General features: G+C 41.7%; 1 non-coding gene across 1 annotated transcript; it reads right to left on the bottom strand.

The window, feature by feature from the left end:
* Positions 1 to 10,937: 10,937 nt before the first annotated feature.
* On the bottom strand, positions 10,938 to 11,014 carry Trnas-cga. Its single transcript has one exon. It is a non-coding gene; the product is annotated as a tRNA-Ser (tRNA).
* Positions 11,015 to 11,256: the final 242 nt, after the last annotated feature.

The following is an 11,256-nucleotide window of genomic DNA, read 5'->3' as shown; positions in this document are numbered from 1 at the left end:
GTAAATATTATAATGATGTTACTTTTTTTCACTATTGCTGCGCCATCGGAGTAACTTCGTTATTGCACTGAGAGTTGCTAGATTTGAGAGATAGGTAAGCATATTGTTTGGATATTAAGAAGTTCATTAAATTTAAAATCAGCCTTGAGCACTTTTTCCCAGTTCACAAAAAACTTATTGTTGTCATTTATGCGCATATTTTATTTTTTTCCAACCTTTCTCTTACTATTTTTTAATTGATCATGGAACCGAGCGTGTTCGGAAAATACTTCGATTTTCAGCTAACAGAGAATTAATTGCACAACTCAAGTATCTCTGCGTAGATACAGTAATTTACAGCTTCAGCTTAGAGACGCACAAGACAGAGCAGTACCACAGCGCGTTATCCAGATTTGGTCAGCATAGAAGAAAGATTAAGAAAAGGCAAACCTACGTTTCTAGCATTTGTAGACTTAGAGAAAGCTTTTGACAACGTTAACTGGAATACTCTCTTTCAAATTCTGAAGGTGGCAGGGGTAAAATACAGGGAGCGAAAGGCTATTTACAATTTGTACAGAAACCAGATGGCAGTTATAAGAGTCGAGGGGCATGAAAGGGAAGCAGTGGTTGGGAAAGGAGTGAAACGGGGTTGTAGCCTCTCCCCGATGTTATTCAATCTGTATATTGAGCAAGCAGTAAAGGAAACAAAAGAAAAATTCGGAGTAGGTATTAAAATTCATGGAGAAGAAATAAAAACTTTGAGGTTAGCCGATGACATTGTAATTCTGTCAGAGACAGCAAAGGACTTGGAAGAGCAGTTGAACGGAATGAACAGTGTCTTGAAAGGAGGATATAAGATGAACATCAACAAAAGCAAAACGAGGATAGTGGAATGTAGTCAAATTAAATCGGGTGAAGCTGAGGGGATTAGATTAGGAAATGAGACACTTAAAATAGTAAAGGAGTTTTGCTATTTAGGGAGTAAAATAACTGATGATGGTCGAAGTAGAGAGGATATAAAATGTAGACTGGCAATGGCAAGGAAATCGTTTCTGATGAAGAGAAATTTGTTAACATCGAGTATAGATTTAAGTGTCAGGAAGTCGTTTATGAAAGTATTTGTATGGAGTGTAGCCATGTATGGAAGTGAAACATGGACGAAACCAGTTTGGACAAGAAGAGAATAGAAGCTTTCGAAATGTGGTGCTACAGAAGAATGCTGAAGATAAGGTGGGTAGATCACGTAACTAATGAGGAGGTATTGAATAGGATTGGGGAGAAGAGAAGTTTGTGGCACAACTTGACTAGAAGAAGGGATCGGTTGGTAGGACATGTTTTGAGACATCAAGGGATCACAAATTTGACATTGGAGGGCAGCATGGAGGGTAAAAATCGTAGAGGGAGACCAAGAGATCAATACACTAAGCAGATTCAAAAGGATGTACTGGGAGATGAAGAAGCTTGCACAGGATAGAGTAGCATGGAGAGCTGCATCAAACCAGTCTCAGGGCTGAAGACCACAACAACAGAGGTGAGGACTAAATATTTTGATTTTTTTATTTATTTATTCAATCAGGGCCAACTTATGTCATTCAGAGACAGTTTTTGTGATCGGTTTTGCAAAAGTAATTATTGTGGGTTTTATGTCGAAGTACATTATTCAGGCAGTTTATACTGTTCAAAATTCTAGCAGTCACATTGATAACATTTACAGTATGAAATGCTTCCCTTTTCATTACGACTATTAATTATTATTAAAATGCAGCTTTGAGTTCACTGTGCGACGGTTCATTTATTATTACAGCTCAGAGTTTACAATCAGAAACAGTACGCCACTCATATTTTTTATTTATTTAAAGAGTATTTTTATTGTTTTTATTATTTAAAGAGAACTTCCAACGTCACAGGAAAAGTGTCATTCGTACATCCCGTACATTCGGACTCTTCTGTGGGGGTGCACCATCATGCCGGAGCTGTCCGATCTGTGATAGCAGGAACCGTTCGATCATGTCCAGGTAGACACTTGCTCTTTATAACCTTCTCTGCAAAGAAAACCTGGGACAATCATCCCATCGTGCATTACGTCACACCAAAAAGTAAGGTTTGTGGTATCACGGATCTGTTCACGTGCGTTGTGTACGTTTTGTGAGCTCCAGTTAATAATGTTGAGGCGATTCACATGTCCAGAAATGTGGAAGGTTTCTTCATCTGAAACCAAGCGCTTATTCAGTCATTGTCAGCATCGATGGAGGCAGGCACGGGACATGCGAATGCGTCAGCGTAGGACAATCATTTGGTTCAAATGGCTCTGACCACTATGGGACTTAACTTCTGAGGTCATCAGACCCATAGAACTTAGAACTACTTAAACCTAACTAAGGACATCACACACATCCATGCCCGAGGCAGGATTCGAACCTGCGACCGTAGCGGTTGTGCGTTCCAGACTGTAGCGCCTAGAACCGCTCGCTCACTTCGGCCGGCAGTCATTTGGCTGGAATGCTTGGAACATTTGCACTTTGTACTCAAAAAATGTGCAACCGCTTGTGTGGGATTTGTTGATTTTGCTTCTTGTAATTCGCGTTATGTGTGACTAATTGACTTCTGTGGACTGCGATGAAATGCAGATCATTCTGCTAACACGTTCTTCAGACACGGTGAAGTCCAACCTGTGGAAGGTCTTTGACACTAAGTGTCTCTTTAAGGTATTTCAACTACCCCGTTACGCTTATTTTTGCTTGTACTACCCATTCACACTGGTGTCGTTAATTCCGCAGTACCGTTGTGACACATTTGTGTTCTGTATGCCAAATAACACATTGCACTGTCTCCTGGTCTGTCGCCATTTTGGTATACTCCGAGTCAAATCTGCAACCAAGGACAAAGGAAAAAAGTATGGGAACCGTTACACTTTTACAACGAACCGCGACTCTCTATCCCCCAATTGATTTCAAGTTATGCCTGTTTGAAATGTTAGGGAGACTTCATGGACTCCCTGTACTGAAACAGACAGTATAAGTAGCCGTCTGAAAGGTTAAATTATCGCCTCGAAAAGATAACATAATTAGCTTGCGCTAAGAGTCAAAACGGAATGGCGCAACCCACGGGTGAAGTGGAAATACGCTGCGCAGTTGCGAACAAAACCTGGCAGTGGTCTTGATAGCAGATGGAGAAAGATACAGCTGCAGTGACGTACGGTAACAACGTTCACTCACTCGTGAGAATAAGGTTAGAGACACCGGTAATTGCTTCAAACACTAGTTGTAGGTATAGTGAACTGCAATAGCGTTCTGGGCGAACAGAATATGTTATTATCTTAACTATAACAATCCACTGTATGTTACAAAATAAGTATCTGTATGAGAATAAACTACGCTCGCAGCATAAAGATTGGACGCTGTTTTCTTTAAAAGTGTGTTCAGCTCATCAGTCAAACGAGTAAATTGATGCAGCCTTTCTTGCTAGTCCATCCTGTGCAAGCCTCTTCACCTCTGCATGACTACTGCAGCCTACTTCCCTTTCAGCCTGCATACTGTAGTTAAGTCTTGCTCTCCTGTTATAATTTTCCAGCCGCACTGCCTTCCATTACCAAAACACGATTTCTTGCTGGTTCAGGATGTGTCCTGTTAAACGAAGCCTTGTTTCGTGAAGATGCGCCTTAAATTTTATTTTCGTCAATTCGATTCAGTACCTCTTCAATAGCTATATGATCTACCCATCTAATTTTCAGCATTCCTCTGTAGCACCAAGGCCAAAGGCCTTTCCGCAGTGGTATCACAGGTTCCCGTCAGATCACCGAAGTTAAGCGCTGTCCGGCTTGGATGTGTGGGTGTGACCGTCCGGGTCTGTCGAGCACTGTTGGTAAGCGGGGTGCAATCAGCCCCTGTGAGGTAACTTGAGAGCTACTCAATCGAAAGGTAGAGGCTTGGGTTTCGTAAGCTGACGACGACTGGCTGTGCAGTGTGCTGATCGCATGCCTCTCCATATTTCAAAAGCTTCTGTTTTCTTCTTGTCTAAACTGTTTATCGTCCCTGTTTCACTTCCATACATTGCTAATCTCCAGAAAATGCCTTGGGAAACAATTTTCTAACACGTAAATTATATTCCATAACACATTTCTCTCCTTCCGAAACGATTTTCTTGCCATTGCTGGTCCACATTTTATATGGTCTCTACTTTTTCTATAATTATTTTGCTGTCCAAATGTTTCGTTTCGCAATCTAATTCCCTCATCATCACCTGAATTAATTCGACTACATTCCTTTATATTGTTGATATTTCTCTTGCATCCTCCTTTCAAGACACTGTCCGTTCCATTCAACTGCTCTTTCAAATCCCTTGCGGTCCCTGACAGAATTACAATGTCATCGGAAATCCTCAAAGTTTTTATTTCTTCTTTCTAAACTTTACTTCGTTCCCCAACTATTCTTTGGGTTACTTTGCTGCTAGCTCAATGTACAGATTGAATAACACCGGGGATAAGCTACAGCCCAAATATTCTCACTCCCTACTTCACCACTGCTTCCCTTTCATACCCTTTCGTCTCTTGTCTGGTTTCTATCACATACGTTTGCCGGCCGCGATGGCCGAGCGGTTCTAGGCGCTCAGTCCGGAACCGCGTGACCGCTACGGCCGCAGGTTCGAATCCTGCCTCGGGCATGGATGTGGTGATGTCCTTAGGTTAGTTAGGTTTAAGCAGTTCTAAGTTCTAGGGGATTGATGACCACAGATGAGATGTTAAGTCCCATAGTGCTCAGAGCCATTTGAACCATTTGAACATGTTTCACTTCCTGTGTATTACCTCTGCTACCTTCAGAATTTCGAGGAGCATATTCCAGTCAACATTGTCAAAAGCTTTCTGTAAGTCTATAAAAGGTATAAACGTAGGTTGATCTTTCATTGTACTATCTTCTACGATAAGTTATAGGTTCAGTATTACTCCTACATTCCACTGTTTCTCTGGAACCCAAACTGATCTTGCCCGAGTTCGGCTTCCATCAGTTTTTCCATTCTTCTGTAAACACATTGACGGGAAAAGTCGGAACACCAAGAAATAACTAATGGACAGTAATTAAATTTCGGAAGTACATTGATCTATGTAACATATTTAAATGATTAACATTGCAAGATCAAAAGTTAACGTAAGTGCGAGATAAGCCACCGCAAGTGTGAAATCCTGGTTCATGCAAGCATGCAAACGTGAATGAATTGTGTTATACACTGGCCGAATGTCAATTTATGGGATTCCATGCCTGTTGTACTTGGTCAGTCAAAACAGGGTCGGCTACTGCTGATTGCGGGTGATGCTGGAGTTACCCTCCGATAGTGTCCCACATGTGCTCGATTGGAGAAAGATCTGGTGATCGAGCAGGCCAAGACAATATGTCGACAATATGTAGAGCATGATAGGTTAGAACAACGGTATGTGGGCGAGCATTATCCTGTTGGGAACACCCACTGGAATGCTCTACATCTACATCTAAGTGATTACTCTGCTATACACAATAAAGTTCCTGACAGAGGGTTCAATGAACGACCTTCAAGCTGTCTCTACCGTTCCACACTCGAACGGCACGTGGGAAAAACAAGTACTTAAATTCTTCTGTGCGAGCCCTGATTTCTCTTATTTTATCGTGATGATCATTTCTCCCTATGTAGGTGGGTGGCAACAGAATGTTTTCGCAATCGGAGGATAAAACTGGTGATTGAAATTTCATGAGAAGATCCCGTCGCAACGAAAAACGCCTTTGTTTTAATGATTGCCACTCCAAATCACGTATCATGTCTATGACACTATCTCCCCTATTTCGCGATAATACAAAACGAGCTGCCCTTCTTTGTACTTTTTCAATGTCATCCGTGAGTCCCACCTGATGCGGATCCCACACAGCACAGCAATACTCCAGAATAGGGCGGACAAACGTGGTGCAAGCAGTCTCTTTAGTAGACCTGTTGCACCTTCTGAGTGTTCTGCCAACGAATCGCAGTCTTTGGTTTGCTCTATCCACAATATTATCTATGTAATCGTTTCAATATAGGTTACATATAATTGTAATCACTAAGTATTTAGTTGAATTTACAGCCTTCAGATTTGTGTGACTTATCGCGTAATCGAAATTTAGCTGATTTATTTTAGTTCAAATGGTTCACATGGCTCTGAGCACTATGGGACTTAACATCTATGGTCATCAGTCCCCTAGAACTTAGAACTACTTAAACCTAACTAATCTAAGGACAGCACACAACACCCAGTCATCACGAGGCAGAGAAAGATTTATTTTAGTACTCATGTGAATAACTTCACACTTTTCCTGATTCAGAGTCAACTGCCACTTTTCGCACCATACAGATATCTTATCTAAATCTTTTTGCAAGTCGTTTTGATCATCTGATGACTTTACAAGACGGTAAATGACAGCATCATATGCAAACAATCTAAGACGGCTACTAAGATTGTCTCCTATGTCGTTAATATAGATCAAAAACAGTAGAGGATCTATAACACTTCCATGGGGAACGCCGGCTATTGCTTCTGTTTCACTCGATGAATTGCCGTCTATTACTACGAACTGTGACCTTTATGACATGAAATCACGACTCTAGTCGCACAACTGAGGCGATATTCCGTAGGAATGCAGTTTGGTTACAAGACGCTTGTGAGGAACGGTGTCGAAAGCCTTCCGGAAATCTAAAGCTGTGGAATCAATTTGACATCCTCTGTCGATCGCACTTATTACTTCATAGCTATAAAGAGCCAGTTGTGTTTCACAAGAACGATATTTTCTAAAGCTGTGCTGAGTATGTGTCAATAAATCGTTTTCTTCGAGGTACTTCATAATGTTCGAATACAGTATATGTTCCAAAACCCTACTGCAAAGCGACGTTAGTGATACAGGTCTGTAATTCAGCGGATTACTCCTAATTCCCTTTTTGGGTATTGGTGTGACTTGAGCAATTTTCCAGTCTTTAGGTACGGATCTTTCTGTGAGCGAGTGGTTGTATATAATTGCTAAATATGGAGCTATTTTATCAGCATACCTGACTGGTATACAGTCTGGACTGGAGGCCTTGCCTTTATTAAGTGATTTAAGCTGCTTCGATACTCCGAGGATATCTACTTCTATGTTTCTCATCTCGGCAGTTGTTCTTGACTGTAATTCAGGAATAGCAATATAACAGGTCGAATCACCAGACTGATGTACAAATTTGCAGTCAGGGTGCGTGGGATAACCACGAGAATGCTATTGATGTCATCCGAAATTGCACCCTGACCATAGCTCCAGGTGTAGGTCCAGTGTGTCTAGCGCGTAGAAAGATTGATTGCAGCCCTCAACTGGCCTCCTTCTAACCAATACATGGCCATCACTGTCACCGAGGCAACATCAGTGTTCATCAAGAAACACAACAGATCTCCACCGCGCCCTCCGATGAGCTCTCGCTTGACACCACTAAAGTCGCAAATGGCCGAGGTTTGGGTTCAGTGGAGTGCAAGTTAAAGAGCGTCCAGCTCGTAGCTGACCTTGAAGCAACCGATTTGTAACAGTTCGTTGTATCACTGTGGTGCCAAGTGCTGTTCCAATTGCTGCTGCAGATGCAGTGCAACGCGCCAGGGCCATACACCGAACACGATTGTCTTCCTCTCGGTAGTGTCACGTGACCGTCCGGAGCTTAGGCTTCTCGCCACCGTACATAATCGTGACTAGCGCTGCCAGCAGTCATGCGCAGTGGCTACATTCCTGCCAAGTGTTTTTGCAGTATCGCAGAAGGAACATGCAGCTTCTCTTAGCTCTTTTACACTACTTCGATCAGTAAAGTGTTTGTAATGGTGTCTTTGCCGCCTTAAGGGCATTCTTGACTAACATCAGCTCACCACGTCCAATCAGCGTGCATTCGAAAGAAAACCTGATTTGCATCCTCATAGTGGAACTACTAGCGCCACTTTGATGCGTAAGGCGAGAAACTTGAACAGACTTCATCTTTCAGATGTAGAAACTCGCCTACCAACTTTTGTTTATGTCGCACAACTCCTTCTTGGTGCTGTGACTTTTTCCATCAGTGTAGTTCGTGTCAGTGTTTTACCACCATTATTTATTATACAAATAAAATATATAATATTCACACCTGTCAGGAGCTGCTTTCTTTCGAACTGTAATTATTTCATTGTTCTTAAAGTCTGAGGGTATTCACCTGTCTCATATACGTTGCACAGCTGGTGGAATAGTTTTGTCATGGCTGGCTCTCCCAAGAACATCTGAGTGAAAGACGTCTGCTCCACGAATTTTGTTTTGAACTAAGTGGTCTTGCTTTGAATGGGGTCTATCAAATACTTCTCGCAGTATCAAATCTCCCATCTTATCTTCATATACCTCGTCTTCCCTTTATGTAACACTGCATTCAAGTGCATTTCACTCGTACATCCCCTGTACATATTCCTTCCATCTTCCACCTATCCCTACTTTGCGTATTACTGGTTCTCCATCCAAGATCTTTATAAGTTTCCTTTAATTTACGTCTATGGTCACAAACTGTTTGATAACAGATTACCGGTTTCGGTCTTTAATGACCATCATCAGATCTGCAGCAAACTGTATACAGCTTAAGAACAATACATCGGCCGGCCGGAGTGGCCGTGCGGTTCTAGGCGCTCCAGTCTGGAGCCGAGCGACCGCTACGGTCGCAGGTTCGAATCCTGCCTCGGGCATGGATGTGTGTGATGCCCTTAGGTTAGTTAGGTTTAATTAGTTCTAAGTTCTAGGCGACTGATGACCTCAGAAGTTAAGTCGCATAGTGCTCAGAGCCATTTGAACCATTTTCGAACAATACATTGTATTGTTCTTAAGCTGTATACAGTTTGCGAGTGTATTTATGTTTTTCCCATTTGCTGCAGATCTGATGATGGTCATTAAAGGCCGAAACTGGTTAATCTGTTATTAAACAGTTTGTGATCATAGACGTAAATTAAAGGAAACTTATTACATATACGGGTCACTGTTTTTTCGCGACGATGTCGCAGCTTGTGAAACAAGATCTTTATATTCATACAGTTGCTTCTCTTTTCTCTAAACGCCTCTTCTAATTTCCCTGTAGCGGTAGACGTCTTTCCCCTAGCTCTAAATGCTTTTAGAGGCTTACATTTGTGTTCTAGCCAAGTCCTTTTGCACTTTCTGTCAACCTAATTTTTTAGACCTTTGTGTCCCTTTCGCTAGTCCCCATTGCTGCATTTTTATATGTTCTCCTTCCATCAGTTACGAAGGACATTCAATAAGTAATGAAAGCATTTCTTTCTCCACCAGTATCGATTGAAAAAAAGCATACAGTCCCTGCCAGTAAGGTGGTTAAAGGCCTTCGTATTGATCGGAGATTGTATCGAAAAAAACAGGGTTTTGTAGCCAAAAGAGTGGTGAATAATATGATGTATTGGAATCCTGAATAAAATCAACCTGCTTTCGGAGAAAAATACGTTGCATTACTTATTGAATGCCTCTCGTAAATTCAGTGTCTCCACTGGCATCCAAGGAATACTAAGTCTTGCCTTTTATCTATTTGATACTCTGTTGTCTTCACAATTTTATCTCTCAGAGCTACCTATTCTTCTTCTCTGCATTCCTTTCCCATTTTTCGGACAATCGTTACCTATCGCTCACTCTGAAATTCTCAGCAACCACTGGTTCTTTCCACTATCTACGTTTCCATCTACTTAATTTACCTTCTTGAAAATTCTTCAGTTAGAGTCAACTTATGCCCCTGGCAATGCCTTAAAGTTTAAAATCTGGTTCCGAAATCTGTATCTTACAATTACAGAATCAATTTGAAACCTTCCATTGCTTCCAGGTTTCTTACATGTGTGTAACCTTCTTTAATGATTCTTAAATAAAATGTAAGCGATTTCTTCGTAAAATTCCGCCAGGCGGTTCCCTCTTGCACTCCTTTTCCCCAGTCCATAGTCTCCTATCTTTCCTGGTCTTTCTTTACTTGTCCAGTCACCCATCAAAATTAAATTTTTCTGTCCCTCAACTACTTGAATAATTTATTTTTATCTCATCATAAATTTTTTCAATCTCTGCATCATCCCGGAGCTAGTTGGCATATTATCTTGTACCACTATGGTGGCTGATGTCTTTGTTTCTATCTTGGCTATGATAATTCTTTCACTATGTTTCTCGTAATTCTTTACTCGCATTCCTATTTTCTTATTCATTATTAGACCTACTCCTGCATACCCCTATTTCATTTTCTGTTTGTAACCCTGTACCCACACTACCAGAAGACCTGTTCACCCTCCCACCGAACTTCAGTAATCGCATCTAAATCTAATATCAGCCTATCTGCTCCCTTGTTAAATTTTCCAGCCTACCTACGAAATTAAAGAATCTAACATTACTCGATCCGATCCGTAATATGCCAGTTTTGTTCTTTCTGGGGACAAAATCCCCCTCAGCAGCCCCTCCAGGAAACCTAAAGGGGGACTGTGAAACTGTTTTACCTCCGGAATAGTTTACCCAAGAGAATTACATCATTATTAAACGATATATAGTAACGGCTGTAGTTTCCTCTTGCTTTCAGCCATTTAGCGTACCAGCATAGCAAGGCTATGTTGGTTGCTGATACAATGCCAGATCTGTCACTCATCCAGACTGTTGCCTCTGGAATTATTGATGAGGCTGCCACCCCTCTTCAGGAACCACACGTTTGTCTGAACTCTCAATAGATACACCTCCGTTGTGGCAGCACATGCGGTACGGCTACCTGTATCGTTGAGGTAAGCAAACCAATCCGCCTTAAAAAAAAAATAAATAAATAAATAAAAAATCGGTAGTTTATTCTCTTTTTATCTGAACTGTTTATAACCCAAGCTTCACTCCCATTACAAAGTTACACTCCAAACAAATCAAATAAATATCTTTACGAAGGACTTCCTAACACTTAAAGTTCAGAAACTTCCTGGAAGATGAAAACTGTGTGCCTGTCCGAGACTCGAACTCGGGACCTTTGCCTTTCGAGGGCAAGTGCTCTACCATCTGAGCTACCCAAGCACGACTCACGCCCTGCCATTATCTCGTCTCCTACCTGCCTAACTTTACAGAAGCTCTCCTCGCAGGAGAGCTTCTGTAAAGTTTGGAAGGTAGGAGACGAGATTCTGGCAGAAGTACAGCTGTGAGGACGGGCCGTGAGTCGTGCTTGGGTAGCTCAGTTGGTAGAGTACCTGTCTGCGGAAGGCAAATGTCCCGAGTTCGAGCCTCGGACCGGCACACAGTTTTAATCTGCCAGGAAGTTTCA

Source organism: Schistocerca piceifrons, chromosome 6, assembly GCF_021461385.2.
Source record: "Schistocerca piceifrons isolate TAMUIC-IGC-003096 chromosome 6, iqSchPice1.1, whole genome shotgun sequence".
NCBI lineage: Eukaryota > Metazoa > Arthropoda > Insecta > Orthoptera > Acrididae > Schistocerca > Schistocerca piceifrons.
This window is presented reverse-complemented; position numbering and strand designations above follow the sequence as displayed.